We start from the raw sequence: 22,400 nt of genomic DNA, 5'->3' as shown, positions 1-22,400 counted from the left end.
TTAGAAGAAAATAAACATAATCCTAGGTATTTATTTGAAACGGTGGCTAAACTAACGAAAAAGAAAGCTTCAAACACCGAAGTTTCCAAGCAGCACAGCAGTAATGACTTTATGAACTTCTTCACTTATAAGATTGATAATATCAGGGACAAAATTATAAATATGCAACCGTCTACTACAGTATCGCATCAGGTAGTGCATTGTAGTCTCCCTGAGGAAAATTTTTATTCATTCGTTGCTATAGGAGAGGAAGAATTTACTAAACTCGTTAAATCATCTAAATCTACAACATGTATGTTAGACCCTATACCGACTAAGCTATTGAAAGAGATGCTTCCAGAGGTCACAGATCCTCTTCTTAATATCATTAATTCGTCTTTGTCTCTAGGATACGTACCAAAAAACTTTAAGCTGGCTATGATTAAACCGCTTGTTAAAAAAACGCAATTTGATCCTACAGAATTAGTCAATTACAGGCCGAGCTCGATTCTGCCTTTTCTGTCAAAGATACTAGAAAAGGCAGTATCTTCACAGCTGTGTTCCTTTCTTGAAAGAAATGACATCTGTGAGGATTTCCAGTCCGGATTTAGATCGTACCATAGTACCAAGACTGCTCTCGTTAGAGTCACAAATGATTTGCTCTTTGCTCGTGGTTCTATCCCGCTATTAGTGTTACTCGATCTTAGTGCTGCATTTGACACTATTGACCACAACATTCTTTTAAATAGACTAGAAAACTATGTTGGCATTAGTGGAATTGCACTAGCATGGTTTAAATCATACTTATCTGACCGTTATCAGTTTGTAGCAGTAAATGAAGAGATGTCTTATCGATCACAAGTTCAGTATGGCGTACCACAAGGCTCAGTACTAGGACCGTTGCTGTTCACTCTGTACATGCTACCATTAGGAGATATCATTAGGAAGTATGGAATTAGCTTTCACTGTTATACCGACGATACTCAGCTCTATATTTCTTCAAAACCTAACGAAACTTACCAATTCACAAAATTAACAGAATGCATAGCTGATATAAAAAATTGGATGACTAGTAATTTCCTACTTCTAAATTCTGGAAAAACAGAGATTCTAATTATTGGACAAAAAATCTCAAATCTGCGATCTCAAAATTCCGGCCAGTTGATAATACCTAGAATATCAAAATCGACTGCAGGCGGTAGATCCTTATCCTATTTAGCACCAAAACTTTGGAACAGTCTTCCTAACATTGTCCGGGAAGCAGACACACTCTGTCAGTTCAAAGCCAGATTAAAGACACACCTCTTTGACCTAGCATTCACATAATACATTATAGACTTCTATAATTCAGTGTTAGGCTGCATAGATTAGGTCAGCCGGAACCGGGAACACTTCCCATAAATCCTGATGTACTCGTTACATCATAAGAAGAATGGCATCTACGCTAATATTAGTCTCTCTGTTTATATGGGCGTATCCAGGGCGCATCCAGATCTGATGAAGGACCTGCGCCTGGACGCGATGACAGCACAGTCCTGTGTCAACTAGTCTCTCTCCTGTGAAGGACTCCCTCCCCTCCCTTTACCTCTCTACAGATAAAGCGTTGTTGGGATAATTCCGGTTCGCGTGGCTTCGCGGAAGCAATAAAAGTTCTGTATTATAAATTTTAAGGACAGACAATTAGTTTGTTGAGGGTTGGTTTGTAGGGAAGGACTACACTCCTGCGCACATATATTCAAACATGCATACCTATAGACTGAACTCGTAATACACATGTGCACGCCATCAGCGTTCTCACGGGTTCGCGTTTTTGAAAGTTTGTGCAGAAAGAACTTAGCTCTACTATCCTCATAATTTTGTTTGTAGTTTAATAGGCTATTTGTCAAAAACAAAAACTTCTGAAATGTTCATTTATTGATTCGAAACACTTTTCGGAGCTTTGTTATTCATTGTCTGTTATTTTTATTTATAGGCGTTTAGACGATAACATTGAAGCCTATACATGCTGTTAACCGATGTTGGCCGACAGCGTTTATGTTTTAACGTTCTTGATGCTAGGTAACAGATTATTAAAGTCAAGCATTTTGTTTAATTAATAATGGCACATTACAACATAAATTTGCTACATTCCAGTAGAGCCTCAGTTGCGCTGAACAGATGACAAAACCCGAAGGTGCTGTTGAAGGCAGATTATCGATTATCAGCCGATCGCACCAGAAAATGAATATGACGAAACTCGTCTTTAAGCTGCTAAATTATTGTTTTGTGAATCATTCCCGAAATTGAGATGACTGACAGTGATACCCGACCATAGCAACGAAAGAACATTTTCAAAACAGATCCATACATTGAACAAATCAGGAAAAAATACTGATTTTGTTTACTTCTACAAAAAATAACAGACTAACTAAATAGTATTGCTTTCAATATAAAAACCAATGAAAATGTAAATATAGCTGCGAGCAGCGATGACGGGCTTTTAGTTTTTCCTTTTTTGACATTACTTTAATCCCCCAAAACCGTTTGAGATATTTATTATCAGTTCACAATTAAGCATCTTTAATGTATTTTCATCATGTTGAAAAAGTTTGGTGGGAATAAAATAAACCACTTAAGAGGAGTGGGTAAAAATTCAGAGGCTGATTTTGCAAATAAATCCACATTCAAACCAAAATATCTGACTTCCTGTTGGTCGGAGCTAATGATTGTAAATTAGAAAGTTGTCCGGCTCGATGAGACCAATATACGTACTGATTTTTTTAACTGTAGGTAAAATTAACCCCCCCCACTTTTGTCAAAAGCATTTTGAAAGTGACACACTTTCTGCTGCCAGTTGGTGGCGCTATAACTTTGACTCACAATAGTTGCATCCATTTGATCTGCCTCTTACCACGAACACACTGCTGAAGTTTTATCAAGATCAGTTAATGTATGCAGAAGTTATACCACTTTGTGTTTCTCTTTTCTCGCCATAAATTCGTTTCCTCGCCACGGCCAAACCGTGCGAGATATCAAAAATCTGTTCGCAATTTAGCATCCTCAATATCTTGACTTCATGCACACCGAGTTTGATGGGGATTGAATTAATTCTCTAGGAGGAGTGTTTCAAATTCCACAGCAAGCGTTCTCCAAACAACCCATAATAGCCGACTTCCTGTTGGGCTGGCGTATAACTTAAGAGTGCGAAAGTTGTTCGGCTCGATGAGATCTATATGTGTACCAAGTTTCATATTAATTCATGCAAGCTAGTTTGATCTATGGACAAAGTTTTCGGACCCCATTCAAGGGGGCGCTGTTGAGCCCCCCTGCCACGCCCGGGTACCAGCTTCAGCCCGGCCCTGATGGCCGCAGGTTCTGACCTGTGTGCAAAGTTTCAAGAGTTTTCGAGCACATTAAGGGCCCCAAAAGCCCCTGAAACCTTGAAAAACAATTATAAAAGCAAATCTCTCCTAACAGACAAATCCCCCACACCCCCCCCACACACACACAGAGAGACACAGATACAGAGAGAGAGAGAGAGAATTCTCCAAAAAATCACATTCAAACCAAAATATCTGACTTCCTGTTGGTCGTAGCTAATAACTGTAAATTAGAAAGTTGTCCGGCTCGATGAGAACAATATACATACCGATTTTTGTGATTCTAGGAAAAACTAAGCAACATAACAACATACTGACTATAAAAATTACAAATATGGAGTTTTTATATATTTTATAACATATGATAGAGTTAAGCAACCTCACTTGACGAGTACGCTACTATTTCCTGAATACAATCACGATTGAAACTGTGACATTGATTTCATACAACAGGTTAATAAACAGTTACAATTAAGTCACTTACATTTTAGATGCAATATTGACTGTTTTTGTTCTGTTTCAGCAGCAAAAATAGTTAAACAAAGATCACAGCAGAACCATCGCGCATCTCACAGCAACTTGTTTTCTCATTACTGAATGATTCAGCATTTTGAAACGAATCGGTTGACTCAAAGATTCAATGGTCAATCCATAAACATCTGTCTCAATCATGAATGACTCAGTCATTTGAACGAATCGTTTGAACGAATGAATCAATGACTCGCTCATTAAGCCTGGCGACACCTAATGGCGGTTTAGTGTTATGTTTAAAAGTATCATTCTTTCCAACGTGCACCATTATCAATGTCCGTGCGGACGTCCGTTTTTTACTTTCACTTTTATATTAGCAATTTAACCTGTTAGCAATCCTGCAAATTCTGCCAAAAACGCCTAAAAAAGGCCTACCCAAATTAAATTGCAGGCTGTTCTTGAACCATTTGGAGTATATGCATGGTATTGGTCTCTTTTGAAAGGGGACACTTTGAGGTTTGTTCCCAAACAGTCAGAATCACTGTAAGTCTCACTGTTATTGAGTAATAGAACTTTGAACACACTAAAAAAGAGGGGAAAAAATTCCGCCTAACTTTTTTTTTGTAAAAAGATGCCTGCAGATAACTATAGCTGGGAGGTATTAGCTGGAAAACACAGTGGGATCATAGCATGAAGCCTTACCAAGCCCAATTTAAATGTTGATAACAATACCTAAGCTAATGAGTGTTTTACACAGGTTTATCTAAGTTTATGTCTAGGCGCTCCCCAAAAAAAGGCCACTTGGAGACTCCAAATGACACTTTGTAACCACAGACTCATAACATGCTGCTATTCTTGAATGCTTTATGTACAGGCATAATTTTGGGCTCAAATGAAAGGTTACACTTAGAGCTATTCTATTCCTTATTCAGATTCACTGAAAATAATTGTTGACACATAGTAACTGAAGCATAAACACATTATATTGTTTTTTTGCAATTCTTGAAACTGAAATTTGTGCAAATAACAATACAAAACAAGTGTTATGGTATTAAAATATTGTTTAATATTAGGTATTTTATACACTACATATATATCAAACTATTTACAAATTTATGATTAGGTTTTTCTTTGGTTATTGAACCTCTCTAGGAAGGTGAAGGATAGGGTTCCTCTCTTGATGTCCATCATATGGCTTTCTGCTGACTCGCAGTCTTCATCCAGTTCAATGTCAGATGATTTTCTGTGTTATAAAAAAGCAAAAAAACAGATATAATTTACATCTTTTATGTATTGTGTACTATTTTATACACACACACAAACACACACACAAACAAACCCGTGGATAAAGACACACATGGACATAAACAACGATACACGCACACCTCATAACAATAACAAGAGCGCTAAAAGCACCAAACACACACAAACAAACACGGACAAACACAAACCCGTGGATAAAGACACACAGGGACATAAACAAACTGATAAATCTACAACACAACAGTAACATGAGCGCTCAATGCACACATACGCTTGAGGACGAACTTTAGCCATCAGCAGTTAGCATTGGGCATCTCAAAACAGTGAAACACAAACACAAGATACTCAGAAAAACACGTCAAATATGTTATATAGTATAATAAAACACTTACTTGTCGAAAGAGACGATTTCCCATCAAAAAAGCCTTTCTCCAAAGTCATATGTCATTTGCTACAGCAGTTTTGCGCACGGGCGCACTGATCCAAAACAAACATTTGCGCATCGTCATTGCTGACCGTATTTGTATTCCTCCCACTAAAACTGCATATCAATGTCTTCAGGAGATCATTGGCTATCAGAGACGTCAGTCATTTGCTAACATTGCTCCAATTGGAGTAGCCAAATGTCCGTCAAAGCGAAGGATGGACCGTGTCCCTAATGCGCGGTGAATGGCTCAAGCTGGAGGAAAACCCCCCCTAAAACTCCGTGATTCGCTGAAATCCGCTGTCACTCAAAAGTTCAGGGGTCAGCGGCCATTTTGAAGTCAAAATAGCTGTATTGTTTACATGTCATTTGAAGATTTACCATAGTATGTTCGATAGTTGTGAGAGCTCTGTCGGCTAACTTGGAATGCTACTATTCACAGTAAGTGGATGTTTATTGATATATAAATGTGTTATGGACTAAATACTTCGCTGAATTGATTGTATGGAGCCTTTACAGTGTAACTAAACCATTGTTGTTGCAATGTAATGGATCAGTGGACGAACAGAAGGCTTTTTAGGCAAGTGTCTTCCACTTCCTGTTTGTTTATTTGGCTGTTGGTGGTCTGACAAAGACACAGATTGTACCCGCTGTGTTTATTGTATCCTAAAATGGCTTATATCGTTAGAATCACAAGAATCTCAGCTTTCCATAGATATGCGACTTGTAAAAAATTTTTTTTTTGTTTTTTTTGTCTTTCATAAAGTTAACCCTTCAAACACCCAATGTCCCGCCCACGACCCCGCCCACGCTATAACTTTGACTCACAATAGTCATGTTCATGTGATCGGCCTCTTACAATAAACACACTGCTGAAGTTTCATCAAAATCAGTTAATGTATGCAGAAGTTATAACACACTTCCTGTTTCCATTATTCGCCATACATTCGTTTCCTCGCCACGGCCAAACCGTTTGAGATATCAAAAATCCGTCCACAATTTAGCATCCTCAATGTCTTGACTTCATGCTGACCGAGTTTGGAGGCGATTGGATGAATTTCCTAGGAGGAGTACATAAAAATCCACAGCATGCGTTCTCCAAACAACCCATAATAGCTGACTTCCTGTTGGGCTGGTGTATAACTTAAGAGTGCGAAAGTTGTTCGGCCTGATGAGATCTATATGTGTACCGAGTTTCATATTAATTCATGCAAGCTAGTTTGATCTATGGACCAAGTTTTCGGACCCCATTCAAGGGGGCGCTGTTGAGCCCCCCTGCCACGCCCGGGTACCAGCTTCAGCCCGGCCCTGACCTGTGTGCAAAGTTTCAAGAGTTTTCGAGCACGTTAAGGGCCCCAAAAGCCAATGAAACCTTGAAAAACAATTATAAAAGCAAATCTCTCCTAACAGACAAATCCCCCAGGAGCCCCCCAGAGAGAGAGAATTCTCCAAAAAATCACATTCAAACCAAAATATCTGACTTCCTGTTGGTCTGAGCTAATGACTGTAAATTAGAAAGTTGTCGGGCTTGATGAGAACAATATACATACCGATTTTTGTGATTGTAGGAAAAACTAAGCCCCCATTTTTGACTAAAGGTGGCGCTACTGAGCCCCTCACCACGCCTATTTCTGAAACTTTGCACATGTCTACTGGCTAATAAATGTGATGTGTCTGTCGAGTTTCATGCATTTTCAAGCATGTGAACAGTCTCAAAAGCATCCGAAAAGAATATTAAAGTTTGATGCGTTGCCACGGCAACAGTATCTAAGATATCAATAATCCTTTCATAGGTCTACATCTGCCATGTGTCTACATTATACACATAAAGTTTGAAGCAAATCGGTTAAAAATAAGAGCATGATTTCAAAGCATTTTGAAAGTGACACAAAATAACTTTCTTACTGCGTAATCTGCACTTCCTGCTGCCAGTTGGTGGCACTATTACTTTGACTCACAATAGTCACATCAATGTGATCGGCCTCTGACAACGAACACACTGCTGAAGTTTCATCAAGATCAGTTAATGTATGCAGAAGTTATAACACACTTCCTGTTTCTTTTTTATCGCCATAAATTCGTTTCCTCGCCACGGCCAAACCGTTCGAGATATCAAAAATCCGTCCGCAATTTAGCATCCTCAATATCTTGACTTCACGCTGACCGAGTTTGGTAGGGATCAGATGAATTCTGTAGGAGGAGTACATTAAATTCCACAGCATGCGTTTTTCAAACAACCAATAATAGCCGACTTCCTGTTGAGCTGGCGTAAAAAGTAAGAGTACGAAAGTTGTTCGGCCCGATGAGATCTATATGTGTACCGAGTTTCATATTATTACATGCAAGCTAGTTTGATTTATGGACCAAGTTTTCGGACCCCATTCAAAGGGGCGCTGTTGAGCCCCCCTGCCACGCCCGGGTACCAGCATCAGCCCGGCCCTGATGGCCGCAGGTTCTGACCTGTGTGCAAAGTTTCAAGAGTTTTTGAGCACGTTAAGGGCCCCAAAAGCCCCTGAAACCTTGAAAAACAATTATAAAAGCAAATCTCTCCTAACAGACAAATCCCCCACACTCCACACAGACACAGATACAGAGAGAGAGAGAGAGAGATTTTTTTTCTCCAAAAAAATCACATTCAAACCAAAATATCTGACTTCCTGTTGGTCGGAGCTAATGACTGTAAATTAGAAAGTTGTCCGGCTCGATGAGAAGAATATATGTACCGATTTTTGTGATTCTAGGAAAAACTAAGCCCCCATTTTTGACTAAAGGTGGCGCTACTGAGCCCCTCACCACGCCCATTTCTGAAACTTTGCACATGTCTACTGGATAATAAATGTGATGTGTCTGTCGAGTTTCATGCATTTTCAAGCATGTGAAGAGTCTCAAAAGCATCCGAAAAGAATATTAAAGTTTGATGCGTTGCCACGACAACAGTATCTAAGATATCAATAATCCTTTCACAGGTCTACATCTACCATGTGTCTACATTATACACATAAAGTTTGAAGCAAATCGGGTAAAAATAAAGAAGTGATTTCAAATCATTTTGAAAGTGACAAGCTTCCTGCTGCCAGTTGGTGGCGCTTGACGATATAACCGTTCGAGATATCAAAAATCTGTTCGCAAGAATTCATCCTCAATGTCTTGACTTCATTCACTCCGAGTTTGGTGGTGATCGGATGAATTCCCTAGGAGGAGTATTTCACATTCCATTGTATGCGTTTTCCAAACAACTTATAATAAACGACTTCCTGTTGGGCTGGTGTAAAACTTAGAGCATGAAAGTTGTTCGGTCCGATGAGATCTATATGTGTACTGAGTTTCATATTATTACATTCAAGCGTGTTTGATATATGGACCAAGATTTCGGACCCCATTCCAGGGGTAAAATCTCCATAAAAATCTGCCTGCCTCTATGGGAATTTAACATAGGGGTGTACTCACTTATGCACCATGTATTTTAAGGAAGAACATTTATTTATTTACGATACATTATTCATTCACAAAGAAAATTGGTGTCCTTAAAGGTTGGATTTTTCCTAATTTTTTAAATTAAGGCATTAAGTTCAATTTCGAAAATATGATTTTTTATTCCTCTTTTTAGTCAACTTTAGCATGGGTGTATTCACTTATGCATTGCACTGTATATATATATATATATATATATATATATATATATATATATATATATATATATATATGTATATATGTATATATATATATATATATATATATATATATATATATATATATCTTTAATGTATTTTTATCATGTTCAAAAAGTTTGGTGTGAATAAAATAAACCACTTAGGAGGAGTAACTAAAAACTCAGAGTCTGACATATCCAAAAAATCCACATTCAAACCAAAATATCTGACTTCCTGTTGCTCGGAGCTAATGACTGTAAATTAGAAAGTTGTCCGGCTCGATGAGACCAATATGCGTACTGATTTTTGTAACTGTGGGTAAAAGTAACCCCCTCACTTTTGTCAAAAGCATTTTGAAAGTGACACACTTCCTGCTACCAGTTGATGGCGCTATAACTTTGACTCACAATAGTTACATCCATCTGACCGGCCTCTTACCATGAACACACTGCTGAAGTTTCATCAAGATCAGTTAATGTATGCAGAAGTTATAACACTTCGTGTTTCTCTTTTCTCGCCATAAATTCGTTTCCTCGCCACGGCCAAACCGTTCAAGATATCAAAAATCCATCCGCAATTTAGAATCCTCAATGTCTTGACTTCATGCACACCGAGTTTGGAGGCGAGTGGATGAATTCTCTAGGAGGAGTACATCAAATTCCACAGCATGCGTTTTTCAAACAACCCATAATAGCAGGCTTCCTGTTGGGCGGAGCTAATAATTTAGAGTGCGGAAGTTGTTCGGCCCGATGAGATCTATATGTGTACCGAGTTTCAATTAATTCATGCAAGAGTTTTTGATATATGGACCAAGTTTTCAGACCGTGTTCAAGGGGGTGCTGTTGAGCCCCCCTGCCACGCCCGGGTACCAGCTTCAGCCCGGCCCTGATGACCATGGGCTCTGACCTGTGTGCAAAGTTTCAAGAGTTTTTGAGCATGTTAAGGGCCCCAAAAGCCCCTGAAACCTTGAAAAACAAAGATTAAATGGAATAGACAAATCCCCCCCACCCCCTCCACACACACACACACACACAGAGACAGAGAGAGAGAGAGAGAAAATTCTCCAGAAAATCCACATTCAAACCAAAATATCTGACTTTCTGATGGTCTGAGCTAATAACTGTAAATTAGAAAGTTGTCCGGTTTGATGAGAACAATATAAAAAACTAAGCCCCCATTTTTGACTAAAGGTGGCGCTACTGAGCCATTCCACCACGCCCGTTTCTGAAACTTTGCACATGTCTACTGGATAATAAATGTGATGTGTCTGTCGAGTTTCATGCATTTTCAAGCATGTGAAGAGTCTCAAAAGCATCTGAAAATAATATTAAAGTTTGATGCGTTGCCACGACAAAAGTATCTAAGATATCAATAATCCTTTCACAGGTCTACATCTGCAGTGTGTCTACATTATACACATAAAGTTTGAAGCAAATCGGGTAAATATAAGAGGGGGATTTCAAAGCATTTTGAAAGTGACACACTTCCTGCTGCCAGTTGGTGGCGCTATAACTTTGACTCACAATTGTCACATCCATGTGATCGGCCTTTTACCATGAACACACTGCTGAAGTTTTATCAAGATCAGTCAATGTATGCAGAAGTTATAACACCCTTCCTGTTTCTCTTTTCTCGCCATAAATTCGTTTCCTCGCCACGGCCAAACCGTTTGAGATATCAAAAATCCGTCCGCAATTTAGCATACTCAATGTCTTGTCTTCATGCACACCGAGTTTGGTTGCGATTGGACGAATTTTCTAGGAGGAGTATTTCAAATTCCAGAGGATGCGTTTTTCAAACAACCCATAATAGTTGACTTCCTGTTGGGCTTTTGTAAAACTTAGAGCACGAAAGTTGTTCGGCCCGATGAGATATATATGTGTACCGAGTTTCATATTATTATATGCAAGCGTGTTTGATTTATGGACCAAGTTTTTGGACACCATTCCAGGGGGCGCTGTCGAGCCCCCCTGCCACGCCCGGGTACCAGCTTCAGTCCGGCCCTGATGGGCGCGGGTTCTGACGTGTGTGCAAAATTTCAAGAGGTTTTGAGTATGTTAAGGGCCCCAAAAGTGTCAAAAAGGCAAAAAAAAAAAATAATAATAAAAAAAAAAATATATAGCTGCGAGCAGCGATTGCGGGCCCAAGCCGGTGTCACCAGCTTGGGCCCTCCATCGCTGCTCGCAGCTATATTTATATATATATATATATATATATATATATATATATATATATATATATATATATATATATATATATTATATATATAAATGTAATATATATATATATATATATATATTGGACAAGTAATATTCTCTGTCTTGTCACTTTAAAATATATATATATATAAAATTCAGAGGCCGATTTTGCAAATAAATCCACATTCAAACCAAAATATCTGACTTCCTGTTGGTCAGAGCTAATGACTGTAAATTAGAAACTTGTCCGGCTCGATGAGACCAATATATGTACTGATTTTTGTAACTGTGGGTAAAAGTAACCCCCCCATTTTGCCAAAAGCATTTTGAAAGTGACACAGTTCTTGTTGCCAGTTGGTGGCGCTATAACTTTGACTCACAATAGTTGCATCCATCTGACCGGCCTCTTACCACGAACACACTGCTGAAGTTTCATCAAGATCAGTTAATGTGTGCAGAAGTTATAACACTTCGTGTCTCTCTTTTCTCGCCATAAATTCATTTCCTCGCCACGGCCAAACCGTTCGAGATATCAAAAATCCGTCCGCAATATAGCATCCTCAATGTCTTGACTTCATGCACACCGAGTTTGGTGGGGATGGGATGAATTTTCTAGGAGGAGTATTTCACATTCCACAGCAAGCGTTTTCCAAACAACCCATATTAGCCGACTTCCTGTTGGGCTGGCGTGAAACTTGACAGAGGGAAAGTTGTTCGGCCCGATGAGATCTATATGTGTACCGAGTTTCATATTAATTCATGCAAGCGTGTTTGATATATGGACCAAGGTTTCAGACCCCGTTCAAGGGGGCGCTGTTGAGCCCCCCTGCCAAGCCCGTTTCTGAAACTTTTCACATGTCTACTGGCTAATAAATGTGATGTATCTGTCGAGTTTCATCCAATTTCAAGCATGCTAAGAGTCTCAAACGCATCCGAAAAGAATATTAAAGTTTGATGCGTTGCCACGGCAACAGTATCTAAGATATCAATAATCCTTTCACAGGTCTACATCTGCCGTGTGTCTACATTATACACATACAGTTTGAAGCAAATCGGGTAAACCTAAGAGGGTGACATCAAAGAATTTTGAAAGTGACACACTTCCTGCTGCCAGTTGGTGGCGCTATAACTTTGACTCACAATAGTCACATCAATGTGATCGGCCTCTGAAAACGAACACACTGCTGAAGTTTTATCAAGATCAGTTAATGTATGCAGAAGTTATAACACATTTCCTGTTTCTCTTTTCTCGCCATAAATTCGTTTCCTCGCCACGGCCAAACTGTTCGAGATATCAAAAATCCGTCCGCAATTTAGCATCCTCAATGTCTTGACTTCACGCTGACCGAGTTTGGTGGGGATCGGATGAATTCTGTAGGAGGAGTACATTAAATTCCACAGCATGCGTTTTTCAAACAACCCTGAATAGCCGACTTCCTGTTGGGCTGGCATAAAACTTAGAGCATGAAAGTTGTTCGGCCCAATGAGATCTATATGTGTACCGAGTTTCATATTATTACATGCAAGCGTGTTTGATTTATGGACCAAGTTTTTGGATGCTGTTCCAGGGGGCGCTGTTGAGCCCCCCTGCCACGCCCGGGTACCAGCTTTAGCCCGGCCCTGATGGCCGCGGGTTCTGACCTGTGTCTAAAGTTTCAAGAGTTTTCGAGCATGTTAAGGGCCCCAAAAGTGCCCGAAAGGTTGACAAAAAAATAAGAATAATAATAAAATATAGCTGCGAGCAGCGATTACGGGCCCAAGCCGGTGGCACCGCAACCCCGGTGCCTTTAGTTACCTAAAGGCACCGGGGTAGCGGTGCCCCCGGCTTAGGCCCTTCATCGCTGCTCGCAGCTATATTTATATATATATATATTTATATATATATATATATATATATATATATATATCTTTAAAGTATTTTTATCATGTTGAAAAAGTTTGGTGTGAATAAAATAAACCACTTAGGAGGAGTAGCTAAAAACTCAGAGTCTGAAATATCCCAAAAATCCACATTCAGACCAAAATATCTGACTTCCTGTTGCTCGGAGCTAATGACTGTAAATTAGAAAGTTGTCCGGCTTGATGAGAAAAATATAGGTACTGATTTTTGTAACTGTGGGTAAAAGTAACCCCACCACTTTTGTCAAAAACATTTTGAAAGTGACACACTTCCTGCTGCCAGTTGGTGGCGCTATAACTTTGACTCACAATAGTTACATCCATCTGATCAGCCTCTTACCACGAACACACTGCTGAAGTTTCATCAAGATCAGTTAATGTGTGCAGAAGTTATACCACTTCGTGTTTCTCTTTTCTCGCCATAAATTCGTGTCCTCGCCACGGCCAAACCGTTCGAGATATCAAAAATCCGTCCGCAATTTAGCATCCTCAATGTCTTGACTTCATGCTGACCGAGTTTGGAGGTGATTGGATGAATTCTCTAGGAGGAGTACATCAAATTCCACAGCATGCGTTTTTCAAACAACCCATAATAGCCGACTTCCTGTTGGGCGGAGCTAATAACTTAGAGTGCGGAAGTTGTTCGGCCTGATGAGATCTATATGTGTACCGAGTTTCATATTAATTCATGCAAGCGTGTTTGAAATATGGACCAAGTTTTCGGACCCCGTTCAAGGGGGCGCTGTCGAGCCCCCCTGCCACGCCCAGGTACCAGCTTCAGTCCGGCCCTGATGGCCGCAGGTTCTGACCTGTTTGAAAAGTTTCAAGAGTTTTTGAGCACGTTAAGGGCCCCAAAAGCCCCTGAAACCTTGAAAAACAAAGATTAAATGGAATAGACAAATCCCCCCCACCCTCTCCACACACACACACAGAGAGAGAGAGAAAATTCTCCAGAAAATCCACATTCAAACCAAAATATCTGACTTCCTGTTGGTCTGAGCTAATGACAATAAATTAGAAAGTTGTCCGGCCTGATGAGAACAATATACGTACCAAGTTTTGCGATTCTAGGAAAAACTAAGCCCCCATTTTTGGCTAAAGGTGGCGCTACTGAGCCATTCCACCACGCCCATTTCTGAAACTTTGCACATGTCTACTGGATAATAAATGTGATGTGTCTGTCGAGTTTCATGCAATTTCAAGTATGTTAAGAGTCTCAAAAGCTTAAAAAAAGAATATTAAAGTTTGAAGCATTGCCACGGCAACAGTATCTAAGATATCAATAATCCTTTCACAGGTCTACATCTGCCGTGTGTCTACATTATACACATAAAGTTTGAAGCAAATCGGGTAAAAATAAGAGAGTGATTTCAAAGCATTTTGAAAGTGACAAACTTCCTGCTGCCAGTTGGTGGCGCTATAACTTTGACTCACAATAGTCACATCCATGTGATCGGCCTCTTACAACGAACACACTGCTGAAGTTTCATCAAGATCAGTTAATGTATGCAGAAGTTATAACACACTTCCTGTTTCCATTATTCGCCATAAATTCGTTTCCTCGCCACGGCCAAACCGTTCGAGATATCAAAAATCCGTTCGCAATTTAGCATCCTCAATGTCTTGACTTCATGCTGACCGAGTTTGGAGGCGAATGGATGAATTTCCTAGAAGGAGTACATCAAAATCCACAGCATGCGTTTCCAAACAACCCATAATAGCCGACTTCCTGTTGGGCTGGCGTAAAAAGTAAAAGTACGAAAGTTGTTCCGCCCGATGAGATCTATATGTGTACTGAGTTTCATATTATTACATGCAAGCGTGTCTGATTCATGGACCAAGTTTTCGGACTTCGTTCAAGGGGGCGCTGTTGAGCCCCCCTGCCACGCCCGGGTACCAGCTTCAGCCCGGCCCTGATGGCCGCGGGTTCTGACCCGTGTGCAAAGTTTCAAGAGTTTTCGAGCATGTAAAGGGCCCCAAAAGTGCCCGAAAGGTTGACAAAAAAATAATAATAATAAATAATCCTACCGAAAACAATAGGGCCTTCGCCCTTTCAGGGCTTGGGCCCTAATAATCCTAACGAATTGGGCCCTAATAATCCTAACGAAAACAATAGGGCCTTCGCCCTTTCAGGGCTTGGGCCCTAGTAATAAAATATAGCTGCGAGCAGCGATTACGGGCCCAAGCCGGTGGCACCGCAACCCCGGTGCCTTTAGTTACCTAAAGGCACCGGGGTGGCGGTACCGCCGGCTTTGGCCCTCCATCGCTGCTCGCAGCTATATTTATTTATTTATATATATATATATATATATATATATATATATATATATTATACAAATATACATATATATATATATATATATATATATATATATATATATATATATACAAATATACAAATATATATATATATATATATATATATATATATATATATATATACCGTTCAAAAGTTTGGGGTAAGGAAGATTTTTAATGTTTTTAGGAGAAGTCTCTTCTGCTCACCAAGGCTGCATTTATTTGATTAAAAATACAAACAAAAACAGTAATATTGTGAAATATTATTCCATTTTAAAACAGCTGTTTTCTATTTTAAAATATTTTACACTGTAATTAATTTATGTGATCAAAGCTGAGTTTTCAGCATCATTACTCCCGTCTTCAGTGTCACATGATCCTTCAGAAACCATTCTAATATGATGATTGATGGTCAATAAATATTAATTATTATTTTCAATGTTGAAAACAGTTGTGTACAGATTTTTTTTCAAAATGCGTTGATGAATGTAAAGTTCAAAAGAACAGCATTTATTTCAAATATATATTTTTTTTAACATTATAAATGTTTGTACTGTAACTTTTGATCAGTTTAACTCATTCTCGATGAATAAAAGTATAGATTTATTTTATTTCTTTCCCCAAAAAATAAAATTAAAATTTTTACTGACCCCAAACTTCTGAACGGTAGTGTTTAATGTTACAAAAGCTTTAGATTTCAGATAAATGCTGTTCTTTTGAACTTTCTATTCATCAAAGACTGTACATAACTGTTTTCGACATTTAAAATAATGAATGTTTCTTGAGCATCAATCATCATATTAGAATAATTTCTGAAGGATCATGTGACAGTGACGACTGGAATAATGATGCTGAAAACTCAGCTTTGATCACAGGAATAAATAACAGTTTAAAATATATTAAAATAGAAAGCAGCTGTTTTAAATTGGAATACTATTTTACAATATTACTGTTTTTGTTTGTATTTTTAATCAAATAAATGCAGCCTTGGTGAGCAGAAGAAACTTAGCTTAAAAATCTTACTGACGCCAAATTTTTGAACAGTAGTGTATTATATATTTATATAATTATATAAAAATGTAAGGGATAAGACACAGATAATTTTACTTGCCTGACCTGATTAGAACAATGAAAAAAACTTAAATGAAAAAATAACTTGGGAATCACTAAAACGAGGGCGCGATTGAACAGTGGACACATAAAACATACTCTGTCATTTTGTTCAGAACATCATTCAAACTGCAAAGTGTTAACTTATATTTTTGTACAGTAGCAATAAAACACAACATTGTGCTTTTTTTAAATACATTCAAGCAATCCGCCCCGAAAATGAAACTAAAATGCTCACGGCTGCACAGGCATTCATAATGGTGCGCGTCCTCAGCGAGGAACGAGCAGAACAGAGTCAACGTTTTTTAGGTCATTCCTCCTTCCATAGGAATTTATTGAAAACGCTTGCTCTGCTCCGCACCATTATCAATGTCCGTGCGGACGAACATATTTTACTTTCGTTTTTAAGTTAGCGATTAAAAAGCCCCCAGCAGTGTCACACGTCAGTTAACCGGTGGTAAAATATTCTCACCGTCACATACCTAGTATATTTTTATATAGATATAATAGGCCTACCTGATTTTGAACACAAGAGGGCAGTATAGCACTATGTTTGACTTTATTTATTTATTGTTTAGACTAAACAACCATTCTGGCAGTTTTTAAACTTAAACTTCATTCTTAAATTGAAAAAAAAGAATAAAATGAGTTAAGTTCTGATATTTGTATACTTTTATATAGTAATAAATGGTGTATAATTACATTTTTAGAATATATGAGCCTTTTAGTGGTTCCTTTTTTGACATTACTTTAATCCCTCGCCATAGCAAAACCGTTTGAGAGCATCATTAATATATTTTTATCACGTTGAAAAAGTTTGGTGGGAATAAAATAAACCACTTAGATAAAGGTGGCTAAAAATTCAAAGGCTGATTTTGCTAAAAAATCCACATTCAGACCAAAATATCTGACTTCCTGATGGTCAGAGCTAATGACTTTAAATTAGAAAGTTATCCGGGTCGATGAGATCAATATAGGAACTGAGTTTTTTTTACTGTAGTTAAAAATAACCCCCCCACTTTTGTCAAAAGCATGTTGAAAGTGATACACTTCCTGCTGCCAGTTGGTGGCGCTATAACTTTGAAACACAATAGTTACATCCATCTGATCGGCCTCTTACCACGAACACACTGCTGAAGTTTCATCAAGATCAGTTAATGTATGCAGAAGTTATTCCACTTCGTGTTTCTCTTTTCTCGCCATAAATTCGATTCCTCGCCACGGCCAAACCGTTCGAGATATCAAAAATCCGTCCGCAATTTAGCATCCTCAAAGTCTTGACTTCATGCACACCGAGTTTGGAGGGGACACAGTGAATTTTCTAGGAGGAGTACTTCGCATTCCACAGGAAGCGTTTTCCAAACAACCAATAATAGCCGACTTCCTGTTGGGCTGGCGTAAAACTTGACCGGGGGTAAGTTGTTCGGCCCGATGAGATCTATATGTGTACCGAGTTTCATATTAATTCATGCAAGCGTGTTTGATCTATGGACCAAGTTTTGGGACCCCGTTCAAGGGGGCGCTGTTGAGCCCCCCTGCCACGCCCGGGTACCAGCTTCAGCCCGTCCCTGATGGCACGGGGTTCTGACCTGTGTGCAAAGTTTCAAGAGTTTTTGAGCACGTTAAGGACCCCAAAAGCCCCTGAAACCTTGATTAACAATATAAAAGCAATAGTCAAATCCCCCCCTCCCCTCACACACACAGAGACACAGAGAGAGGGAGAGAAAATTCTTCAGAAAATCCACATTCAAACCAAAATATCTCTCTTCCTGTTGGTCGGAGGTAGTTAATGTCAATTAGAAAGTTGTCCGTCTTGATGAGAACAATACACATACCAAGTTTTGTTGCTGTTGATAAAACTAACCCCCCCACTTATGACTAAAGGTGGCGCTACTGAGCCCCTCACCACGCCTGTTTCTGAAACTTTGCACATGTCTACGGGCTAATAAATGTGATGTGTCTGTCGAGTTTCATCCAATTTCAAGTATGTTAAGAGTCTCAAAAGCATAAAAAAAGAATATTAAAGTTTGAAGTGTTGCCATGGCAACAGTATTAAAGATATCAAAAATCCTTTCACAGGTCTACATCTGCCGTGTGTTTACATTATACACATAAAGTTTGAAGCAAATCGGGTAAAAATAAGAGGGTGACTTCAAAGCATTTTGAAAGTGACACACTTCCTGCTGCCAGTTGGTGGCGCTATAACTTTGACTCACAATAGTTACATCCATGTGATCGGCCTCTTACAACGAACACACTGCTGAAGTTTAATCAAGATCATTTAATGTATGCAGAAGTTATAATACACTTCCTGTGTCCCATTATTCGCCATAAATTCGTTTCCTCGCCACGGCCAAACCGTTCGAGATATCAAAAATCCCCTGGCAATTTTTCATCCTCAATGTCTTGACTTCATGCACACCGAGTTTGGTGCCGACCGGGTGAATTCCCTAGGAGAAGTGTTTCAAATTCCTAAGCATGCGTTTCCAAACAACCCTAAATAGTCGACTTCCTTTTGGGCTGGCGTAAAACTTAGAGCATGAAAGTTGTTCGGCCCGATGAGATCTTTATGTGTACCGAATTTCATATTATTACATGCAAGCGTGTTTGATTTATGGACCAAGTTTTCGGACCCCGTTCCAGGGGGCGCTGTCGAGCCCCCCTGCCACGCCCGTGTCCCAGCTTCAGCCCGGCCCTGATGGCCGCGGGTTCTGACCCGTGTGCAAAGTTTCAAGAGTTTTTGAGCATGTTAAGGGCCCCAAAAATGCCCGAATAGTCGTAAGAAAAATAATAATAATAATAATCCTACCGAAAACAATAGGGCCTTCGCCCTTTCAGGGCTTGGGCCCTAATAATCCTACCGGAAACAATAGGGCCTTCGCCCTTTCAGGGCTTGGGCCCTAATAATAATCCTACCGAAAACAATAGGGCCTTCGCCCTTTCAGGGCTTGGGCCCTAAATATAGCTGCGAGCAGCGATTACGGGCCCAAGCCGGTGGCACCGCAACCCCGGTGCCTTTAGTTCCCTAAAGGCACCGGGGTGGCGTTGCCACCGGCTTTGGCCCTTCATCGCTGCTCGCAGCTATATTTATATATATATACATACATACATATACATACATACATACATACATACATATATATATATATATATATATATATATATATATATATATATATATATATATATATATATATATATATATATATATTACATACGTATATATATATATGTAGAAGACAGAAAATATTACTTGTCTTACTTTATTCTGATTTTATGATACACTCAAAATATTCCACAACATTGATTAATGTTGATTAACCCGTTGATTAACCGGTGGTAAAATATTCTCACCGTCACATACCTAGTATATTTTTATATAGATACAATAGGCATACCTGATTTTGAACACAAGAGGGCAGTATAGCCCTATGTATGACTTGACTTTTATGGGACTAAAGAGTACAATTGCTATTTTTAAACGTATAAGTAATGCTTAAATTGAAAAAAAAATAAATAATAAAATGGGTTTAGTTGTGATATTTGTATACTTTTATATAGAAATAAATGGTGTATAATTACATTTTTAGAAGATGAGGCTTTTAGCGTTTCCTTTTTGTACATTACTTTAATCCCTCACTATATCAAAACTGTTTGAAATATTTAATATCCGTTCACAATTTAGCATCTTTAATGTATTTTCATCGTGTTGAAAAAGTTTGGTGTGAAAAAAATAAACCAGTTAGGAGGAGTAGCTAAAAACTCAGAGTCTGAAATATCCCAAAAATCCACATTCAGACCTAAATATCTGACTTCCTGTTGGTCGGAGCAAATTACTTTAAATTAGAAAGTTGTCCGGCTCGATGAGACCAATGTACGTACTGATTTTTGTTACTGTATATACAACTAACCCCCCCACTTTTGTCAAAGGCATTTTGAAAGTGACACACTTCCTGCTGCCAGTTGGTGGTGCTATAACTTTGACTCACAATAGTTACATACATCTGATCGGCCTCTTACCACGAACACACTGGTGAAGTTTCATCAAGATCAGTTAATGTATGCAGAAGTTATACCGCTTCGTGTTTCTCTTTTCTCGCCATAAATTTGTTTCCTCGCCACGGCCAAACCGTTCGAGATATCAAAAATCCTTCCGCAATTTAGCATCCTCAATGACTTGACTTCATGCACACCGAGTTTGGTGGGGATTGGATGAATTCTCTAGGAGGAGTACTTCGCATTCCACAGCAAGCGTTTTCCAAACAACCCATAATAGCCGACTTCCTGTTGGGCTGGCGTAAAACTTGACGGGGGAAAAGTTGTTTGGCCCGATGAGATCTATATGTGTACCGAGTTTCATATTAATTCATGCAAGCGTGTTTGATCTATGGACCAAGTTTTCAGACCCAGTTCAAGGGGGCGCTGTTGAGCCCCCCTGCCACGCCCGGGTACCAGCTTCAGCCCGGCCCTGATGCCAGGGGGTTCTGACTTGTGTGCAAAGTTTCAAGAGTTTTTGAGCATGTTAAGGACCCCAAAAGCCCCTGAAACCTTGATTAACAATATAAAAGCAATAGTCAAATCCCCCCCTCCCCTCACACACACAGAGACACAGAGAGAGGGAGAGAAAATTCTCCAGAAAATCCACATTCAAACCAAAATATCTCTCTTCCTCTTGGTCCGAGCTAGTTACTGTAAATTAGAAAGTTGTCCGTCTTGATGAGAACAATGCACATACCAAGTTTTGTTGCTGTTGATAAAACTAACCCCCCCACTTTTGACTAAAGGTGGCGCTACTGAGCCATTTCACCACGCCCGTTTCTGAAACTTTGCACATGTCTACTGGATAATAAATGTGATGTGTCTGTCGAGTTTCATCCAATTTCAAGCATGCTAAGAGTCTCAAACGCATCCGAAAAGAATATTAAAGTTTGATGCGTTGCCACGGCAACAGTATCTAAGATATCAATAATCCTTTCACAGGTCTACATCTGCCGTGTGTCTACATTATACACATAAAGTTTGAAGCAGATCGGGTAAACCTAAGAGGGTGACATCAAAGAATTTTGAAAGTGACACACTTCCTGCTGCCAGTTGGTGGCGCTATAACTTTGACTCACAATAGTCACATCAATGTGATCGGCCTCTGAAAACGAACACACTGCTGAAGTTTTATCAAGATCAGTTAATGTATGCAGAAGTTATAACACACTTCCTGTTTCTCTTTTCTCGCCATAAATTCGTTTCCTCGCCACGGCCAAACCGTTCGAGATATCAAAAATCCGTCCGCAATTTAGCATCCTCAATGTCTTGACTTCACGCTGACCGAGTTTGGTGGGGATCGGATGAATTCTGTAGGAGGAGTACATTAAATTCCACAGCATGCGTTTTTCAAACAACCCTGAATAGCCGACTTCCTGTTGGGCTGGCATAAAACTTAGAGCATGAAAGTTGTTCGGCCCAATGAGATCTATATGTGTACCGAGTTTCATATTATTACATGCAAGCGTGTTTGATTTATGGACCAAGTTTTTGGATGCTGTTCCAGGGGGCGCTGTTGAGCCCCCCTGCCACGCCCGGGTACCAGCTTTAGCCCGGCCCTGATGGCCGCGGGTTCTGACCTGTTTGCAAAGTTTCAAGAGTTTTCGAGCATGTTAAGGGCCCCAAAAGTGCCCGAAAGGTTGACAAAAAAATAAGAATAAATATATATAAATATAGCTGCGAGCAGCGATTGCGGGCCCAAGCCGGTGGC

General features: G+C 39.4%; 1 protein-coding gene across 1 annotated transcript in view; it reads right to left on the bottom strand.

The window, feature by feature from the left end:
• The window catches only part of adprh (ADP-ribosylarginine hydrolase), a 571,371-nt gene that overhangs the window by 16,284 nt on the left and 532,687 nt on the right, over window positions 1–22,400 (bottom strand). The gene's annotated exons all lie outside the window — the stretch shown is intronic.

Source organism: Abramis brama (assembly GCF_963993115.1).
Source record: "Abramis brama genome assembly, chromosome: 14".
Classification (NCBI taxonomy): domain Eukaryota; kingdom Metazoa; phylum Chordata; class Actinopteri; order Cypriniformes; family Leuciscidae; genus Abramis; species Abramis brama.
This window is presented reverse-complemented; position numbering and strand designations above follow the sequence as displayed.